The sequence below is a fragment of the Lepus europaeus genome, chromosome 13 (genome assembly GCF_033115175.1).
Source record: "Lepus europaeus isolate LE1 chromosome 13, mLepTim1.pri, whole genome shotgun sequence".
Lineage (NCBI taxonomy): Eukaryota > Metazoa > Chordata > Mammalia > Lagomorpha > Leporidae > Lepus > Lepus europaeus.
The window spans coordinates 87,142,829-87,165,250 of NC_084839.1; positions in this window are offsets into that span (position 1 = coordinate 87,142,829).

A 22,422-nucleotide genomic window follows, 5' to 3' on the forward strand; every position below is an offset into this window, starting at 1 on the left:
CAGGATGTCAGGTGAGGCTGCAGTCACCTGACGCTTTGACTGGGTTTGGAGGATTCGCTTCCAAGATGGTTCACTCATGTGACTGTTGGCGGGAGGCTTAAGTTCCTTACCACGCAGGCCTCTTCGTTGACTGCTTGAGTGCCCTCATAGCATGGTGGCCGATGTCTCCCAGAGCAGGCGATCCGACAGGAAGCAGGCAATAGCTACTTGTCTTTTAGGACCTAGCCTTAGACGTGACACACTATCATGTCTGCCATGATCTCTCGGTCACACAGGCCAATCCTGATTTACTGTGTGGGCTGGGACTATGCAGGGTGTGGATACCAGTGGGCCAGACTCCCAGGCGACTGCCATGGAGGCTGGCTACCATGTCTACTTACCTAGGGTGCTTCTTTATGCAGGTTCTTTCCTCTCTTTGAGCCTCAGGTCCCTCATCTGGAAGTAATAATGCTCGCTTCACAAGGACCCGTGAGGGTTAAACACTTATAAAGTGCTCTCATAAAGTACTTAGCTCTCCTCCAGAATCTTCCAACATTACCCAGAAGTCTTTCTTTCTTTTAAAAAAATTTTTTTATTTATTTAAGAGGTAGAGTCACAGAGAGAGGGAGAGACAGAGAGAGAGAGAGAGAGACAGAGAGAAAATCTTCCATCCACTGGTTCACTCCCCAAATGGTTGCAACAGCCAGAGCTGTGCTGATCTGAAGCCAGGAGCCAGGAGCTTCTTCTGGGTCTCCTATACGGGTTCAGGGGCCCAAGCACTTGGGCCATCTTTGCTCCTTTCCCAGGCCATAGCAGAGAGCTGGATCAGAAGAGGAGAGCCAGGACACTAACTGGTGCCCATATGGGATGCCGCTGCTGCAAGTGGAGGCTTAGCCCACTACACTACAGGGCTGGTCGCCCCCTTGCCCCCAAAAGTCTTTCTAAAAGCCAGTTGCAGTCTCTTTCCTGGAAGGCTCTGACCCCCTGTTCTCATCTACTCCCCTCTCCATCCTCCACCCCTCCACACCTGTCAACCCTCACATCTGTCATCCCGAGTGTCTATGATTTAGCCCTCCAGGGTCTCCCGGGGTCCCAGGCTTTGGAATCCAAACCTTCAGGTGGAATCCAAGCCCAGCCACTGGCTTTGCTGTAGCTACGTGAGGAATTCTAAATTAGAATCCCCCATCCGAGTGACTCCCGAAGTCTTGCCTTACCAAAAAGTGTGAAACAAGAAATACTTGTTTCAAGTTACTTTGGCAAGAATCTTGCTGGAAATTTTCTCCCCCATCTTATCATAACCCTGGCTCTAACTGAGCAAATGATTTGCTTGGAAAACAAAAAACAAATGTTACTTTAAAAATTGTTATTAGTCTTGGGCCAGCGCCGTGGCACAATAGGCTAATCCTCCGCCTGCGGCACTGGCACACCGGGTTCTAGTCCCGGTCAGGGCGCTGGATTCTGTCCTGGTTGCCCCTCTTATAGGCCAGCTCTCTGCTGTGGCCAGGGAGTGAAGTGGAGGATGGCCCAAGTCCTTGGGCCCTGCACCCCATGGGAGACCAGGAGAAGCACCTGGCTCCTGCCATCGGATCAGCATGGTGCGCTGGCCGCGGCGGCCATTGGAGGGTGAACCAACAGCAAAGGAAGACCTTTCTCTCTGTCTCTCTCTCTCTCACTGTCCACTCTGTAAAAAAAAAAAAAATTGTTATTAGTCTTATTTCATCAGGGAGTTACACAGAGGATAAAACATAACTTTGGCAGAATGACCTGCAATCCCGACTGACTTCCTGGAGGTGTTAACAGTCAAGGGCAGAGAGGTCCCCGGTATATTAGCTTCCTAAGGTTGCTGTGACAAAGCACCACAAACTGGGCAGCCTAAAATAGAAATTTATCATCTCAGAGTTCTGGAGCTTAGCCACCTAACATCAGGACGTGGGAGGGGCATGCTCCCTCGGATGCCCATGGGGGAGCCCTCCCTCGCCTCTTCCAGCCTCAGGTGGTGCTGTTCCTTGGCCTGCAGCTGCCTCGTTCTCTTCTCTGCCACTGGCCACTGTCACATCGTGGCGTGTCCCTGTGCCTGTGTCTTCACATGACTGTCTCATAAGGACTCCAGTCATATTGTGCTAGGAGCCCACCTTACTCCAGTATGGCTTCTTCTTTTTCTTTAAAAAAAAAAAAAATTATAAATTTGAAGAGAGAGAGAGAGAGAGAGAGAGAGATCTGTTGTCTGCTCCCCAAATGGCCAAAACCAGGAGCTGGATGGAACTCCATCCAGGTCTCCTATGTGGGTGGCAGGGCCCAAGTACTCGGGCCCAGCATTCACTGCCTTCACGGGCGCATTTAGCAGGGAGCTAGACTGGACGCTGAGCAGCCGAGACTTGAACTGGCAACTCTGATATGGGATGCCAGTGTCTCAAGCAGAGGTTTAACCTGCTGTGCCACAACTCCAGACCCCGTCTTCTCTAATTACATCAGCAATGCTACTATTTCCAAATAAAGCCACATTCTGTAGTATAGGGGTCCGCACTTCAACAGATCTGTGTTTTAGGGGGGCACAATTCATTCAGCCCTTACCCTGGAGGGAGTGAGGGAACAGGGGTGAGCCGTGGATTGGGTAAGGGCTCCTTGGGTAGGAAGTGCCACTCAGGTGGGTGCTGCTAGCAGGGACTGAGCCCGTGGGAAGAGAAGTGGGGCTGGGGGATCTGGGTGATGGTGGCCAGGCTGTGAGAAGGAAGATGGTCCCTGATGGAAGCTGGGACCAGCCGGGAATGGAGATTGCAAAGAAATGAGTATGTCTTCTACGTGGGAATGTCGAAACACTTCAACACCGGCACGATCAGAGGGGCAGGGAGAGGAGGCCTGAGCAGAGGTCTCTCTAGACACTGCTCTTGGGAATGGCTTCTGGAAGCACCATTTTGGGAATGTGCGGGGATGTGTCAGGGAAGGCAAAGGGGCAACTATGTGCCAGGCCTGGAGACCTCTTCTGCTGACGGTCACCGCTCGATCTCCTTCCCCACGGGGCTTCAACCTGTTGAGGTCACCGTGTGGCTCAGTAATGGTTCCCAGGCCTCAATCCCCGAGTAGCATGCTCTCACTTTGTGGTTATTTAAAAAAGTCACTCTTTTTCTTTTTTTAAATATTTATTTATTTATTTGAAAGGCAGAGTTACAGAGAGAGAGAGGTAGAGACAGAGAGAGAGGTCTTCCATCTGTTGGTTCACTCCCCAAATGGCTGGAGCTGGGCCGACCCGAAGCCAGGAGCTTCTTCTGGGTCTCCCACATGGGTGCAGGGGCCCAAGGACGTGGGCCATCTTCTGCTGTACTACCCAGGCGCATTAGCAGAGAGCTGGATCGGAAGTGGAGCAGCTGGGACTTGAAGCAGCACCCTTATGGGATGCCAGCACTGCAGGCGGTGGCTTTACCTGCTGTGCCACAGCGCCAACCCCGTTACTCTGCATTTTCAAAGTGACTACGTGCTATCTTGCCAGCAAAATGTGCCTGTGACCAAAGGCAGATTTCACACCAACTGCTTCCTGTAGTAATTTAGGGAGGTTTGGAGAGGTATTATCTGTTCCTGCGAGTTCTACAAACACTTTCACATTCATTCAATTTTTCAATAGTTACTTGTCTAAATAGCCTTTAGATGATATATTCTGTGTTTCATAAGGAATTGCTCACCTGGTTTGAACACTTTAAATAAGTGACCTCTTTGGGTAGGTGGTTCAGTTTAAAATATACTCTTGTTTTATTTTGTTTCTTTCCATCTAACCTAAGCCCTTTCTCTATTTTGTCTCATTTTCTCATTTAACAGAGGTAATTTGAGTTCATTCCAAATTAGAAGTGAAATTATTATTATTAAAGATTTATTTACTTATTTGAAAGCCAGAATTACAGAGAGAGAGAGAGAGAGAGGGAGGGAGGGAGGTCTTCGATCTGCTGGCTCACTCCCAGATAGCCACAAAGGGCTGGGGCTGGGCCAGGCTGAAGCCAGGCTCTAGGAGCTTTTTCTCGGTCTTCCACATGGGTGGCAGAGACAGAAACACTTGGGGCATCCTCCACTGCTTTCCCTAGGCGCAATAGCAGGGAGCTGGAAGTGGAGCAGCCGGGACTTGGACCAGTGCCCGGTGTCAGTGTCGCAGGCAGCAGCTTAACCCGCTACGCAATGACACTAACCTCCAAATTTTATTTAAAGATTTATTTATTTACTTAAAAGTCAGAGTTACAGACAAAAATGGAGAGACAGAGATCTTCCATCCACTAGTTCACTCCGCAGATGGTGCAAATGGCCAGCACTAGGCCAAGGTGAAATCAGGAGCCAGGAGTTTCATCCAGATATCTCATATGACTGCAGGGGCCCAAGCACTTGGGCCATCTTCTGCTGCCTTCCCAGGCACATTAGCAGACAGCTGGATCAGAAGTGGAGCAGCTGGGACTCAAACCAGTGTCCATATGGGATGCCGGTGCTGCAGAGATCAGTTTTACCCACTATGTCACAACCTCAGCCCCAAAAACTGAATTTATTAATAACAACCTACTAATATTAAGAACAGTTTATACTTTTTTTAAAAGATATAATTTATCTGAAAGGCAGAGTTACAGAGATAGGGAGGGAGGGGGAGAGAGAGAGAGAGATATCTTCCATATGCTGGTTTACTCCCCAAATGACTGTAATAGCCAGGCTGGGGCAGGCTGAAGCCAGGAGCCAAGAGCTTCTTCCAGGTCTCCCATGTGGGTGCAGGGGCTCAAGTACTTGGAGCATCTTCCACTGCTTTCCCAGGAACATTAGTAGGGAGCTGGATCAGAAGTGGAGCAGCCGGGACTGGAACCAGTGCCCATATGGGATGCTGGCAGCCCAGGCAATGGCTTCATCCACTAAACCACAGAGCCAGCCCCATCTTTGTTAATTATTGTAACTGTATATACTTATTTATTTGAGAGAGAGAGAGAGAGGGAGGGAGGGAGGGAGGAAAGAAGAGACGAAGAAGGAAGGGAGGAAGGATTTTATATCTGCTAGTTCATTTCCCAAATGCCTGCAACAGCCAGGGCAGGGACAGGCTAAGCCAAGAGTCCAGAACTTTTGCTGGGTCTCCCACATGGGTGGCAGGGGTTCAGATACTGGAGTCATCATGTGCTGCCTCCCAGTTGGACTGGAAGCAGAGCAACGAGGATTTGAACCTGGTATGGGATGCAGGCATTGTAAGTGGTGGCTTAACACACAGTGACACAATACCTGCCCCATAACTGTATTTATTTATTTATTTGATATTTGAAAGACAGAGAGAGGGAGACAGAGGAACAGGGAGCTCCCATTTACTGGTTCATTCCCCAGATGCCCACAATGGCTGAGGTGGGGCCAGGCTGAAGCCGGGAACTAAGATCTCAATCCAGATCTCCCACGTGGGTTGCAGGAATGCAACTACTTGATACTTGCTGTCTCCCAAGGTATGCATTAGCAGAAAATTGGAGTCAAGAGCTGGAGCTGGGACTCAGACTTAGGCACTCTGATAAGAGAAGTGGGTGTCCCAAGGAATGTCTCACCTGCCAGGCCAAATACCTGCCCTTTGGAATGACTCATTCTTGATAATGAGCTTAGATTTCCTTTCAAGCTAATTACTAAGAAAAATATCTTCAGCCAGGAGTCTTAGACTAATGAAGGAAAGTCTTCTTGATGGAGATGATTTCTCCACTTCGGAGAAATCAGCAACACAAGTTTGCTTTGTTTTGTTTTTAATCCATTAATACCCAAGTTTTCAATTCTGTGACTATTTCAACAACATAATATTTATATCAAAGTTAACTTAAGCGGTGCATTTACTGCTCAATTTAGGTTTTTATAAGCAACCTACCTAGAGGACAATGGGACATAGTGGGTTACAGAGAAGTAGATGATGAAATTCTGAAATATTACGTGCACAAAAGAAACCAGATCCAAGGGAGAATATTTATCTGAAACCCTAGAAGAGTCAAAACTAATCTAAAATGAGAAAAAACAGATCAGCGGTGGCCGGGGACCACGGAGAGGCTAGAGGGAACTTTCCGGGGGAATGGAAACATTCTCTATCGTGATCATGACAGTGTTATGTTACACAGACATCTGCATTTGTCAGAACTCATCAAACCGCATATTGAATTACATATAAATTACACTCCAGCAAAACTGATTTAAAGGCACGCACGTAACTGCAATCTGGAGCCAGGATCTGAATGGGCAAAAATTCTCAAAGAAATGAGGGCACACATGGGTACTTCTGAAAGTTTCTGGAAAACAGAATTAAAAGAAAAGTTTCTTTTGTTGCAAAAAATGTTTTAAAACACATGCATATGAAGTTTCCAAAAAATATGGATTTCAAAAAAAGGAGAATTTTTATGGTAATTGTTGCTTTATATGTGTGTGTGTGTGTGAGAGAGAGAGAGAGAGAGAGAGAGACTCAGAGAGCCCTCCCATCCACTGGCTTAACCCTCAAATGCCTACAATAGTCAGGTCTAGGAGGCGAGGCCGAAACTGGGAGCCCAGAACTCAATCCATATCTCCCAAGTGGAGGGTAGGGACCTAACAACTTGAGCCATCACTGCTACCTCCCAGGGTGTGCACCAGCAAGAATCTGCAAACAGGAGTGGAGGGGGCACCTGAATCCAGAACTCCAATATGGGACCCAAATGTCCCAACCTGCATGCGTGCCTCCATGCCAAATGCCTTCCCTTAAGCTTATCTTTGACTTCCAGTTTCACATGAACTTTTCAAAGTCCTTTTGTGTGTTTCTGATTTTTTCTTTAAAGACTGTATTCAGGTATAATTGCCATACCATAAAATTCACGTGTTCCAAGTGCTCCATTCAATAGCTTAGTAGAGCTGTGCACCAGCCATCACAGTGCAATTTAGGACGTTTCCATCACCCTAATAAAACCCCTCAAGCCCATTTGCAGCCAGTCCTACTGGACTAGGCAAGTACTTTAAAAAGGCTGAGCTCTCCTGCCAGGGAACCCATGCAAGACTCCAGAATCCCTGGCCACGGCTTCCTTTGGGTGCAGCCTTGCACACTGTCCTTCAGGGGCCACCACACCAGTGGGCTGTCACCTGTGCTTCAGGGGCCACCACACCAGTGGGCTGTCACCTGTGCTTTAATGCTTTTGGCAAATGCAGTCACAGGCATGCTCTCTGTGCTCCTCTGTGGATCCCACATGGGCAGGATGCGAGGAGGCCTGTGTGGTTCAGGTGCACCTGCCGCTCTCTGCCCTCCGCTCTGCCAGTCGGAGGGCAGCAGAGCCCCCTCAGCCCAGCTACCCTTGCCCTGGCCCACCTGCTTCTATTATGTGCCCAGGTTGCTGCTGCACAGGGTTTCTCTGCATGGCCTCCCTTCCTGCCAGCTGTCTGGGAGCAGGCCCAGGAGGAGACTGTCCTGCCAGGCAGCTGTTGCTGGGAACAGTGACAAGAACGGAGTTGAATATCCCCAGAGCAACATAGGAGGTAGAGAAAACACACAAACCGCCATGGTAGACTTGGAGCAAAAAGTAGCCCCATTTTGGGAGCAGTTGTGTTTAACCTGAAAGGCTGACTCATACCCCGAAATAGATGATAAAACTCCAACTTTAATCTCTGGAGATGAAGGGCACTAGGCTGGCAGGGATGTGAACAGCTTGTTTCACTGTGCACGCCTCTGATGGAGCCCAACATCAAGGCCAAAGAACACGACTTAGTTTTCTATGAACTTTCCTGGGATTCTACTGATGGGATTCAGGAATGAACATATTAAACATAGTGATTTCTATATAGAATATCACAGTCTAAGAGGATGAGCAAGGGATATGGGCTTCGTGGCAGATAAAGGTTAGTTCTGGTTCTTTGAAGGGAACTGGTAGCTGGTTTGCCTAGTTCTGACCTGTGGATTGGCCCACAGGACAGGAACAGGTATGAGAGAGTGTGACAGGCTAGGGGTCCCTGGAGCACTACTTTTAGTGCTAAAGATGAGTCTTTAAAATTTTTATAACGTTGGCTGGCGCTGTGGCTCACTGGGCTAATCCTCCGCCTGTGGTGCCAGTACCCCGGGTTCTAGTCCTAGTTGGGGTTCCGAATTCTGTCCCAGCTGCTCCACTTCCAGTCCAGCTCTCTGCTGTGGCCTGGGAGGGCAGTGGAGGATGGTCCGAGTGCTTGGGCCCTGCACCTGCATGGGAGGCCAGGAGGAAGCACTTGGCTCCTGGCTTCGGATCAGCACAGCGCACCGGCCGTAGCAGCTATTTGAAGGGTGAACCAACGGAAGGAAGACCTTTCTCTCTGTCTCTCTCTCTCTCTCTCTCTCTCACTGTCTAATTCTGCCTGTCAATTTTTTTTTTTTTTTTTTTTTTTACAACGTCAGGGCAGGCATTTAGGTTAGCAGTTAAGAGGCCTGCACATCAGATTAGAGTTGCCTGGATTCAACACCTGGCTCTAGCTCCTGCTAATGCAGATCCCGTGAGGCAGCAATGATGGCTCAAGTAATTGGGTCAACATGTGGGAGATCTAGACTGCGTTCCTGGTTCCCGGCTTTCTCCAGGTCACAGGCATTTGGAGAACAAATCAACAGATAGGCGCTCTCTTTTCCACCTCTTAAATAAACAAGTATTTAACGACAGAAATGAATTAACTGCATGCTAACTGAGTTTCCAACCCCTAGAGGACAGACTTAACTCTTCAAGGAGAAATGCAAAGATTAAAGTCTTAGGAATTTCAAGCTGGCAACCGCAGGGCACTGAACCCCAGCCCTGGGCCCTGCTGAGCACGGTGCTGGGAGGCTGGCTGGTTGCAGACTTACCCAGCTTGCCTGGTTGTCTACCATTCACCTTTAATCACTCCTGTCCAATCTCCCGCTGGTGAGATCTGAACTCAAGTGTGCCAGGAATCCCTGGGTGAACAGAGCTTAAAATTCCGGAAAGAAGCTGACTTGACGCCTGTTTTCCTACTTGCTCCTTTATGAACGCACTTCATCTTTGGGCATCTAATTCCCTTCCTCAACAATATGCACGTGTGACTACCAGCTTTTGAGAGATGTTGTGAGGGTCAAGTGAAAGAAAAACAGAGTTGGCCCCCTTGTCCGTGAGGGATTGGGTCTGGGACACCCCACGGATACCAGAATCCACAGACGCTGAAGTCCCTCCGAGAAAATGGCATAGCATTTGCATGGGAGCTGTACACCTCCTGCTGTGAACTTAGAATCATCTCTGGTTTACTTACAATGCCTAGGACAACGTAGATGCTAAGTAAATGGTGGTTACATTGAGGCCCGGCTTTGCAGTGTACTGGGCTAAGCCTCCACCTGTAGTGCTGGCATCCCATATGGGTATTGGTTCAAGTCCTGGCAGCTCTATTTCCGATCCAGCTCTCTGCTTCTGGCCTGAGAAAGCAGTAGAAGTAGAAGTAGAAGTAGGCCGGCGCCGTGGCTCAACAGGCTAATCCTCCGCCTTGCGGCGCCGGCACACCGGGTTCTAGTCCCGGTCGGGGCACCGATCCTGTCCCGGTAGCCCCTCTTCCAGGCCAGCTCTCTGCTGTGGCTAGGGAGTGCAGTGGAGGATGGCCCAAGTCCTTGGGTCCTGCGCCCCATGGGAGACCAGGAGAAGCACCTGGCTCCTGCCATCGGAACAGCGCGGTGCGCCGGCCGCAGCGCGCTACTGCAGCGGCCATTGGAGGGTGAACCAACGGCAAAAGGAAGACCTTTCTCTCTGTCTCTCTCTCTCACTGTCCACTCTGCCTGTCAAAAAAAAAAAAAAAAAAAAAAAAAAAAGAAGTAGAAGATGGCCCAAGTGCTTGGGCCCCTGCACCCGCATGGGAGATCCAGAGGAGGCTCCTGGCTCCTGGCTTTGGATCGGCCCAGCTCTGGCCACTGCAGCCACTTGGGGAATGAACCAGAGAATGGAAGATCTCTCTCTGTCTCTCCCTCTGTCTGTAACTCTCCATCTCAAATAATAAAAAAAAAAGTTGTTACACTATATTACTTAGGGAATAAGACAAGAAAACCAAGTATATAAGTGTTTATCACAGATGCAATTTTTAAAAAATATTTTTGATCCACAGTTGGGTAAATACTCAGACAGGGAATGTAGAGATTTATATACAATTTATTTATTTATTTTTAATTTTTTTTTTTTATTTTTGACAGGCAGAGTGGATAGTGAGAGAGAGAGAGAGAGAGAGAGAGAGAAAGGTCTTCCTTTGCCATTGGTTCACCCTCCAATGGCCGCCACGGCCGGCGTGCTGCGGCCAGTGCACCGCGCTGATCTGAAGGCAGGAGCCAGGTCTCCTGGTTTCCCATGGGGTGCAGGGCCCAAGGACTTGGGCCATCCTCCAATGCCTTCCCGGGCCATAGCAGAGAGCTGGCCTGGAAGAGGGGCAACTGGGACAGAATCCGGTGCCCCGACCGGGACTAGAACCCGGTGTGCTGGCGCCGCAAGGTGGAGGATTAGCCTGTTGAGCCACGGTGCCGGCCTATATACAATATATTTAAATGTATTGTTTTATTATTTTTGAGTCCATGGCATCAGGTCAATTTGCCTAAAATTGAGACAGAATATTTTTTAAAAGATTTATTTTATTTACTTGAAAGGCAGAGTTACAGAATACAGACAGAGATATTCCATCCATTGGGTCACTCCCCAAATGGCCACAATGCTCAGGGCTGGGCCAGGCAGAAGCCAGGAGCCAGGAGCTTCATCCAGGACTTCCAAGTGGGTGCATGGGCCAAGTACTTGGGCCATCTTCTGCTGCTTCCCCAGGTGCATTAGCAGGGAGCTGGATCAGATGTGCAGTAGCTGGGACACAAACCCGCACCCATATGGATTACTGGTGTTGCAGGCAGCAGCTTAGCCTGCTGCACCACAATGCCAGCCCCAGGAAGAAATTTCTTGGTATTCTTGCTCTCTGAGCATTTCTTTCTTTCTTTCTTTCTTTCTTTCTTTCTTTCTTTCTTCTTCTTCTTCTTCTTCTTCTTCTTCTTCTTCTTCTTCTTCTTCTTCTTCTTCTTCTTCTTCTTCTTCTTCTTCTTCTTTTTTTTTTATTTGACAGGTAGAGTTATAGACAGTGAGAGAGAGAGAGACAGAGAGAAAGGTCTTCCTTCCGTTGGTTCACCTCCCAAATGGCCGCTACGGCCGGCGCTGCACCGATCCGAAGCCAGGAGCCAGGTGCTTCCTCCAGGTCTCCCATGTGGGTACAGGGGCCCAAGCACTTGGGCCATCCTCCACTGCCCTCCTGGGCCACAGCAGAGAGCTGGACTGGAAGAAGGGCAACCGGGACTAGAACTGGCGCTCATATGGAATGCCGGCGCTGCAGGCGGAGGATTAACCGAGTGAGCCATGGCGCCGGCCCCCCTGAGGATTTCTGTGGGCAGTGACAGCCCAGGCAATGTTTTCATTCAGTGATATTTGTCTTCCAGATCTCCTTCCTTTTCTGTTCCTCTTCATCACACCTACCTTTTCACTGCTGCCTGGTGCCTTTTTCAGGGCCATTCTCCCTAGACAGCATACCTTGGGCAACAGCCTAGGGGTCAGGCTCTTCTGATTCCCTTACTTAGATCAAAACATACCTGTTCTGGGTCTCCTGGGCTTAAGACTCTGCATGGCCTTGAGAGGTGATGTGGTGATATAATTTGAGTTAATCTTCCACTGCTTTAGTAGTCCTTGATACTGTTTGCATTTGAGCAAATAACTTTAACCTCTTAACCCAAAAAGTAAGTCAGTTGTAATTTCAGAACCCTCAGGGCCAGAGAGGGAGATTTTTATGAATAGCTGGCCAGATCACAGAACTGTGAGTGAAGTTAGCCTGACTTGGAGTCGAAGTGTTATGGGAAAACGGCATCGGAGAAAGTATTGTTACCTCGATTCTTTGTCTCACATGGAAGAAGAATTTCCAAGTGGACAGCAAAGAGATTTAAAAGTATTTACTGGAATCAAGGACCTTCAGCCAGAGCGGCATGGAGAGGGGCTTCCAAGAGAGGAAAGCCCAGAGGGGACTGGTGGCGGTTGGTGTCAAGTACAATTTTGAGAAAAAAAAAAAAAAAAAAAAAAAAAAAACCTTTGAAATCGGAGATGACCCCCTAAAATTTATACAAAAATGTGGCCCCTTAGAGTTCCCCAGAAGTGCTATCTGGGGTGCCACACGATTTCACCATATGCTTAACAAATATTAATAAGCCCAAGAGGGTTCTTGCCTAATATTCAGATTAGAATTCTAAATACCGGCACAGATAAACAAGGCAGCATGGTACATTTTAAACTTTTATTTAGTGAGAAAAATGCATAGGAGAGTGAGAGCTTTAAGAGAGAGAGATAAACCTGGGTTCATGCGAGCACCAGGGACCAACCATGTGGAGGAGCAGCATGTAGGTCAGGAAGCCAAGAGGCGCAGGGCTACCGCAAAGCCCCCTACTGGCAAGAGGGCAGGGAAAAGAGAAGGGCTGGACACACTGTGTCCCAGGCTTTTAACCCACTTCCAAAGGGGAGTGGTTAATTAACCTGATTGGCTGGTGGGCACCCAGGTGTGGCCAGATAGGGGGATGAGGTCACACAGGGGCATGGCGAAGGTATGAGGTAGGGCGTGAGGTCACACAGGGGCGTGGCGAAGGCGTGGTCTTCCAACTCACAAACCTAATTGATTTTAACCTGTGTGCCTGCCCACTTCACCTTGTTGATCAGATTGGAATTCAGTTAACTGGCAGACAGGAAAACCATCAAAAGACCTCATTCACAATTCTCCATCCTGGCTGGCCTGCTAAGGGTGGGGTAGATAACTTGTTTTCACTGTAAGCGGTGAGCTCTGGAGGAGCTCCCTAGCTATTCTCATGGTAAATTTGGAGGTTTCTAAGGAAGGAGGGCAGCCTGTTTGTTCTTGCTAAAGATAAAGTTTTGTGGAAGGAAGCAAGTATTTTACTCCCCAAATTCCTTGGGATCCCCTGACTATTAACCCATCTGACTCCTCAAGGAGAACCTAAGAGAACAGCTGTAAGGTAAGGATCAGCTGAGCTCCTGGAGAGCTGCTGGGTCCTAAGTATAGTTTCTAGGACCAGGAGCTGAATGTGGGCTGAACTTGTTTGTTTGGCAGCATTTGACAGGTTTTGTTTTAAAATTCAAATTGGAATGTGAATGTCTTTAAGTGGAGCCAATGCTCTGTGGGACTGGAGGCCTTACCTTCCCTCTAGTCTGAATGCCTCACTCATGGCTGGGTCATTAGTCCACACCCTCATTTTAGAGGTGAGAAGCCAGTTGGTTAAATGAAAGGCCAAAACTAAGGGGCCTGGACCAACCAGGGTTCTGCTCTGCCCCTTAAATCTTTGGTCAGTCTTTTTGGAGGCTGACTTAGGTGTGGCTTTTTTTTCCCCCCAACTATGAGCACCTGGCATTTACCTGACTTTGGATGTTAGTTTGCTAGGGCTGTCTTAACAAAGTCCCACAAATTGGGTTGCCTGAAACAACAGAAATGTATTCTCTCACACAGTTAAAGAGGCTGGAAGTCAAAAATCAAGGTGTCCGCAGGGTTTGTCCCTTTTGGGGGCTCTAACAGGACCTCTTTCATGCTTTCTCCCAGCCTTTGTGGTTGCTGTCAATTCCTGGTGTTGAAGTGGGCAGGCAGCTGGCACCGTGGCTCAACAGGCTAATCCTCCACCTTGCGGCGCCGGCACACTGGGTTCTAGTCCCAGTCGGGGCGCCGGATTCTATCCTGGTTGCCGCTCTTCCAGGCCAGCTCTCTGCTATGGCCTGGGAAGGCAGTGGAGGATGGCCCAAGTGCTTGGGCCCTGCACCCGCATGGGAGACCAGGAGAAGAACCTGGCTCCTGGCTTCGGATCAGCGTGATACGCCGGCCGCAGCGGCCATTGGAGAGTGAACCAACAGCAAAAAGGAAGACCTTTCTTTCTGTCTCTCTCTCTCGCTATCCACTCTGCCTGTCAAAAAAAAAAAAAGTGGGCAGGCACACAGGTTAAAATCGATTAGGTTTGTGAGCTGGAAGACCACGCCTTCGCCACACCCCTGTGTGTCCTCATCCCCCTACCTGGCCAGACCTGGGTGCCAACCAGCCAATCAGGGTAATTAACCACTCCCCTCTGGAAGTGGGTTAAAAGCCTAGGACACAATGTGTCCACCAGCTCTTGTTCCCTGGCCTCTTGTCAGGAGGGGGCTTGCTGTAGCCCCGCGCCTCCAGGCTTCCTGGCCCAGATACAGGCCTAGATGCTCTTCCACATGGCTGGTTCCTGGTGTTTGGTGTGAACCCCTGTTCACCTCTAAATAATGCTCTCACTCTCCTATGCATCTTTCTCACTAAATAAAAGCTTAAAATGTACCATGCTACCTCGTGCCGGTATGAATTCTCTAAATATTAGGCAAGAGCCCTCTTGAGCTTATTAATATTGGTTTGCATATACTTTTCTCCAGTCTCTGTCTCCATCGTCATGTGACATTCTCCTGCGTGTGCGTGTGTGTGTCTATCCTCTCTTCTTATAAGGACATTCATAGGAGTAGGGCCTTCCCTGTAAGGCAGCCACAAAACAACCAGACACCGGAGTAAGGGAAAGGGTTTATTGGAGAAAACCCAGCAGACCGGAGGGAAGGGGCGAAGCAGGAGAAAGAGGGAGAAGGAGAGTGTAAGAGATCAAGAGAGAGAGAGAGAGAGAGAGAGAGAGATCAGGAGACAGAGGGGTGGGGGTGGGGAGAGAGATACACACACACACATGTTTTGGAGCAGGTCCTTTAAAACTTTGCTGGAAGGCGGGCAGGGAAGCAGGAGCAGTGAATCCCATTAGGATGAGGGTGGAGCTTGACATCAGTGGTTAGGACATATGGCCACCTGGCTTCCAGCAATGGCGGTGGGGGCTAGAGCCTAGGATGGTGTCAGGGTGTAGATCGCACCATAGATAAGACTGTGCCATTTTCCTAACATGCCCTACTCCAGTATCACCTCTTCTTAACTGATTGTTTCTGCAAAGACCCTATTTCCAAATGAGGCCATGTTCTGGGGTCCTGGTGAACCAGAATTTGGGGAGTGGGAGGAATTATGCTATGCAACCCAGCTACATGCACCTGGGAAGAACCCAGAAGGCCTAGGAATTATATTTTCCAACTCCTCTAAGGAGCTCTAAGTACCCTACCCCCTTGCCCAGGACTGGGTATATAATTTACTGGGTCCAGTGCAAAATGAAAATATAGGGTCTCTTAGCAAATTACTAAGAATTCCGGGTTGCTGGAGCAGAACATTCAATCAGATGGGTGCCGGTGAGTGTGCAGTCCTGTATAGCTACACACTGCCGTGAAGATCCCTGCCCTTGCTATGATCAGGATGGCTCCGAGGGAACTGGCCTTGTGTCTGCTGCTGGAGTCTCCATTTCTCTGCCTCAGCTCTAGGTAACTTCCACCCTAGGTCCTGAGATGCACCAGGGGCCTCTGGAGTGGTAGGGGAGATGCACTGCACTTACTCTTCCTGCTAAGTACAACAGAACACCACTGACCTGGTGTGAGAGGCCTTCCAAAAATTCAAGGAAAATGTGCATTATGCAAGGACTTCAAAACATTTTGCACCAAAAGAAACTCAACTTTAATTTCATTTCCATTAACTTTTTGGAAAAACTGTCATATACAAAAACCTAAGAAGACGGAGAGGAGAAGGCAGACTGATCAGGGACAGCAGCACTCAAAGAATGACTTAGTGTTCAGGTCCCTGCACTCCACTGCCTCAAAGCAGCCCAGAGTTAAAAGAAGAAACTGGAAACCTGAAACTGTCAGTGGTACAGACAAAACCAAACCAAAACCTCAATAAAACCGGCTCTTTTGGGCTGAGGGATTGGGAGAGGCAGAGCCTCGAAAGACAGGAAACAAACAGTATCTCTTTCTCACCAGCTAGATGCTACAGAAACAGCTGTGGCCCCACTCTCACCTACGCACAGAAGCGAGACTCGTACCCTCCCCAAGCTGAGAGAGGAGTCCCAGTCTCCCTGCCCAGGTTGTGTCAGAGAGGGCCCTAGGAGAGAGCCAGAATGTCCACCCCATCCAGGGATGACACGGCCACACCTGATGGGGCCAGCGGAGGCAAATGACAAACTCTTATCCTCTCTAGTTGGAGCGGCGCACCTGCTGAGAGCCAGAACTCTTCTGCCTACACCCAGTGGTAATGAGCCCCACCTCCTCGAATGCCAAGAACGGCCATGAGAAGGACCCAGGCTTCTACCCTCACCTGGCAAAAACGAGGCAGCAAACCCCCTGTCTGCCAGACTGGTGTCAAAAGAAGCCAAGTGAGGTTCAAATGAGACCGAAAGTCTCAAGATGTGATACCCAAAGTGTCCTCTCACCCAGTCAAGAACCAGAAAGATGTCAAACTGAATTCTGAAAACTCGGTAAATGTCAACACTAAGAGGACAGAGGCTTTAGGGTTATTTGACAAAGATCTTCCAGCAGCCATAACAAACATGTTTCAGTGAACAGTTTTGAATGCCCTTGAATTAAATGAAAAACCTGAAATTCTCAGCAAAGAAATAGAGGTTATAAAAAACAAATGAGAATCTTAGAACTGAAACCTACTCTAACCAAAAAATGCAATAGATAGACTCAACAACAAAATGGATAAGACAGTAGGAAGAATGAATGAACCTGAAGGTGAAACATTAGAAACAATAGAAATTACTGAGTCTGAATAACCAAGAAAATAGACTGGAAAAAAAATTGAATCCCTAGAGAGCTTGTGGGAATGGAACAAAATATCTAATCTTTATCTCAGAGCTTCAGAAGGTGTGGAGAAAGAGGGCAGGTCTTAAAAAATACTGGAAAATGTAATGACTGAAATCCTTCCCAAATCTGGCAAGAAAGATAAATTTACAGATTAAGTTAAGAAGCTGAGCAAACCCCAAATAGAAATCTACGCTGAGGTACACTACAGTCAAATATCTGAAAAATAAAGAAAAATAAAACAAATCTCAAAAGCAGCCAGAAAAAAAAAGCAACAATTAAAAGTTTTGATTACAACAGATTTCTCAACAGAAATCATGAGGGCCAGAAGAATGTGGCACAATATCCTTCAAGTGCTGGAAGAAAAGAAGTGTCACCCCAGAGAATTCTATATCCAGTAAAATTAGACTTCACAAATGAAGAAATAAAGACATCCATAGATGAAAGGAAACCAAAGAATCTGTTATCAGCATATCTATGCTAAAATGATAAAGGAAGTTCTCTAAACATAAAGAAGGAACCTTGGAAAAGCAAAAGGAAGTAAAACACAGTAAGCAAAGATATAATGTGCTCTTTTCCTCTTGATTTTCCTTAATTATATTTGATGATGGAAGCAAAAATTGTAACACTATCTGATGTGTGTGTGTGTGTGTTTTCTTTTAAGAGATTTATTTATTTACCTGAGAGGCAGAATTACAGAGAGAGAGACAGGGAGAGACAGAGAGAGGGGTTTTTCATCCACTGGTTCACTCCCCAAATGGCCAAAGCCAGGAGTCAGGAGCTTCTTCTGGGTCTCCCACATGGGTGCAGCACTTGGGCCATCTTCCACTGCTCTCCCAGGCCATTAGCAGGGAGCTGAATTGGAAGTGGAGCAGCTGAGACTCAAACCGGCACCCATATGGGATGCCAAAGGCAGAGGCTTAACCTACTATGCCACAGTGCTAATCCCTCTGATGTGCTTTAAAAAACATCTTATTTCTTGGGGCTGGTGTTGTGGCACAGCACGTTAAGCTGCTGCCCTGCAGTGCTGGCATCCCATAAATGTTAATTTGTGTCCCAGCTGTTCCACTTCTGATCCTGCTCCCTGCTAATATACCTGGGAAAGCAGGAGAAATAGCTCAAGTGCTTGGGCCTCTACCACCCATGGGAGACCCAGATGGAGTTTCTGGCTTCTGGCTTTGGCCTGGCCCAGCTCCAGCCACTGCAGTCAATTGGGGAGTGACCGGCTGATGGAAGATCAATAAACCTGATAAACCTAACTAGAGGAACCACAGGGAAGACACACATTACTAGTATCAGAAATTAAAAGAAGCCATCACTACTGATCTCAATGAACTTAGAAAGTTAATAAAGGAGAGGCCGGCGCTGTGCCACAGCGGGTTAAAGCCCTGGCCTGAAGCGCCAGCATCCCATATGGGCGCCGGTTCTAGTCCCAGCTGCTCCTCTTCCAATCCAGCTCTCTGCTGTGGCCTGGGAAAGCAGTAGAAGATGGCTCAAGAGCTTGGACCCTTGCACCCACATAGGAGACCCGGAAGAAGCTCTTAGCTCTTGGCTTTGGATCGGCTCAGCTCCAGCCATTGCGGACATTTGGGGAGCTCTACCCTCAATCAACTATCACTAATCTCTTCCAGAAAATAGAAGCCAGAGGGAATACTTCCTAACACATTCTGTGAGGCTAGCATAATACCCAAAATTACCAAACACATAAGATAAAAATCAGACAAAATATTACAAGAATGAAAAGCTACAGACCAGGAATACAGATGCAAAAATCTTGAACAAAATATTGACAAATCAAATGCAGCAATGAATTAAAAGATTTATATACCGTGACCAAGTGGGATTTATCTGAAGTATATAATACTATTTCAAAACGTTAAAATCAATCAATCTGTCACATCCACAGGCTACAGAAGAAAAATCATGTGAGCACATCAATAGATACAGAAAAAGCATTTGACAGAATCTAACATCCACTCATGATAACACTGTCAGTAAACCAGCGCTAGAAAGGAATATCCTGAATATGATAAAGAACATCTACAAAATACCTGCAGCTAACCTCATACTTAGAAGTGAGAAATTAGACACTTTTCTCCCAAGATCAGGAAGAAGAAAACAATGTTTGCACTTATCTATCACTCCTGTTCAACATCATATTCTATGTCCTATCAAGAAAACAAGGAAAGGAGCTAAAGGGTATACACATTGAGAAGGAAGAAATAAAACTGTCTTTGCTCACAGATGACATATTTGTCTGTGTAGAAAATTCCAAAGAATCAACAGTAACAACAAAAACCTCTAGAACACATAATTAGCAGACAGAAGTTAATTGCATTCCTATAGACTAGCAATGAACAACAGAATTTTTTTTTTTTTTTTTGACAGGCAGAGTGGATAGTGAGAGAGAGAGACAGAGAGAAAGGTCTTCCTTATTGCCATTGGTTCACCCTCCAATGGTGCTGCGGCCAGCGCATCGTGCTGATCCGAAGCCAGGAGCCAGGTGCTTCCTCCTGGTCTCCCAATGGGGTGCAGGGCCCAAGGACTTGGGCCATCCTCCACTGCCTTCCCGGGCCACAGAAGAGAGCTGGCCTGGAAGAGGGGCAACCGGGACAGAATCTGGCGCCCCAACCGGGACTAGAACCCGGTGTGCCGGTGCCGTAAGGCGGAGGATTAGCCTGTTAAGCCACGGCGCCGGCCCAGAATTTGAAATTAAAAACACATCACCATTTATCTTAACACTGAAGAAGAAGAGAGGGAAATAGAGAAGGAGAAAAGGGAAAAAATAATAATAAGTGTGGTTAGTGTTTTGGATTTTAAACATCCTAATTGGTGTGTTTAATCTGCAATTCCCTAATGACAGATGATGTTCGCCATATTTTCCTAAGCTTATTTTCACATCTTTTGCCCAACGTAAAAATGCACCACACTAATGCAAGATGTTTATAACAAGAGAAACTGTGTGTGTGTGTGTTGGGGGTGGGGTATGAGAACTCTGTAATCTCTGCCCAATATTTCTTTTTTTTTTTTCTTTTTTCTTTGACAGGTAGAGGTATAGACAGTGAGAGAGAGAGAGACAGAGAGAAAGGTCTTCCTTCCGTTGGTTCACCCCCTAAATGGCTGCTACGGCCGGCGTTGCGCCAATCCGAAGCCAGGAGCTGGGTACTTCTTCCTGGTCTCCCATGTGGGGTGCAGAGACTCAAGCACTTGGGCCATCCTCCACTGCACTCCCGACCATAGCAGAGAGCTGGACTGGAAGAGGAGCAACTGGGACTAGAACCTGGCGCCCGTATGGGATGCCGGCGCAGCAGGCAGAGGATTAACCAAGTGAGCCACAGCGCCAGACCCTCTGCCCAATATTTCTGAAGACACAAAATGTCCATAAAAATAAAGTCTATTACTTAAAAAAGACATACTTCAGCCCTAACGTATCAATAGCTGCATTCAATGTACATGGTTTCAAGACACAAATTAAAAGATAAGGCTTGTTAAAAAAAAATCCAATGGGCTGGCACCGCGACTCACTAGGCTAATCCTCTGCCTGCGGCGCCAGCACACCGGGTTCTAGTCCCAGTCGGGGTGCCGGATTCTGTCCCGGTTGCCCCTCTTCCAGTCCAGCTCTCTGCTGTGGCCCGGGAGGGCAGTGGAGGATGCCCAAGTGCTTGGGCCCTGCACCCGCATGGGAGACCAGGAGAAGCACCTGGCTCCTGGCTTCAGATCAGCGTGGTGCGTCGGCCGCAGCGTGCCAGCTGTGGTGGCCATTGGAGGGTGAACCAACGGCAAAAGGAAGACCTTTCTCTTTGTCTCTCTCTCTCACTGTCCACTCTGCCTGTAAAAAAAAAAAAAAAAAATCCAATGAAGTGCTGTCTATAGTAACTCATTTCAAATATATTACTATAATAAACTATGCAGGTTGAAAATAATAGGATATAAAAAGATACAGAATGCAAACATTAATCAAGGGGAAAGAAGAATGGCTTTAATAATGTCAGATAAGGCAGACTAAGGAGCAGAGAAAATTAGCAGGGGCAGAGAATGTTGTATGTGTATAACAATGATAGGGTCAAGCCACTGGGAAGACACAGTGATCCTAATGTGCAAGCAGCAAACAACAGAACTGCGTAATATGTGAAGCAAAACATACAAAAGTGAAAAGAAAAGTAGAGGAATCCATAACTATGCTTGGAAGATGTAGCATCTTTTGTCAACAACTGATAGTAGGTAGAAAATCAGTACAAATTTAGAAGAATGCAAAAGGATCCAATCAACATTTATAGAAAATTCCATCTAACAACAGCAGAATACACATTCTTTTCAAATGTTCACAATCCTTTCACAAAGGTAGACCATATTCTTGGCTATAACACAAAGTTAACAAAGCAAAAGGAATTGAAATGATATATATGTTTTCAACCACAGTGGAATCAAATTAGAAGTTAACGACACAAATATAATAGGAAAATTTCCAAATAATTTAATTTAATAAACAGTTAATAATAATTAATAATAATAATTTAATTTCCAATAAATTTCTAAATAATCCATAGATAAAGGAAGAGTTCTGAAGAGAAATTTAAAAAAAATACATTAAACTGGATGAAAATGAAAATATATCTCCACATTTATGGATACAACCAAGCCAGTGCTGAGAAGGAAATTTATGGCACTGATGGCAAATATTAGAAAAGATAAAAGACTTCAAATCAATAAACTAAGCTCCTATCTTAAGAACCTAGAAAAAGAAGGGCAAAATAAACCTGGATCAAGGAGAAGGAATGTAGTACTACGTATCGGAGTAGAAATCACTAGCATTAGAAGTAAACCAAAAATAGAGACCAATGGAACAAATAGTTTGTGCTTTGAAAGAGAAGTAAGACTTAAAAAGCTCTGTTATGACTGAAAGAGAAAAAAGATAAGACAAATTACCAATAACAGAAATGAAGTATATTACACAGACCAGGCAGATATTGAAAGGATATAAGAGAATAAATTCTACCAACAACTCTACTCACATAAATTTGAACCTTACATGGAATGGACCAATTTTTTATAAAACACAAACTACCTCAATGTACCCATTATGAAACAGATAATTTGAATAGTCCTATAAATGTTGTAATATTGGAGTCATAGTTTTTTTAAAAGATTTATTTTATTTCTTTGAAAGGCAGAGTTACAGAAAGAGAGAAGGAGAAAGATATAGAAAGAGATCTTTATCTGCTGGTTCACTTTCCAAATGGTTGCAACAGCCAGGGCTGGGCCAGGCCAAAGCCAGGAGACAGGAGCTTCTTCCAGGTCTCCCAAGTGAGTGTAGGGGCCCAAAGACTTGAGCCATCTTCCACTGCTTTCCCAGGTGCATTAGCAGGGAGCTGGATTAGAAGTGGAGCAGCCAGGACTGGAACTGGTGCCTATAAGGGATGCCAGTGTCACAGATGGAAGCTTAACTTGCTATGTCACAACGCCGGCCCCAGAGTGGCCAAATGCTCAATGATCCTGACAGTCTCATTCTGGATCCACTGTACCCTGGGGAAGAAAAGGAGTGACCTGGAGGAGGACTTCCTGTGCAGTGATTGGCTTCTGTGTCATAAGCAATTTCCATGCCAAGTTCACCTTCGGGGGCCTCATCACAATAGTACAACCTTCACATTGTTCTCACCATGAGGTGTCAGGGCTTGGGCTACACACTGAAGGTCAGGCTAATGGCTTTCTTGTACGCAGTAGGCTGCTACTTCATGTTTCTAGAACGGGTCTTGAACTGTTACGAGAGCTCTCCAATATCTTT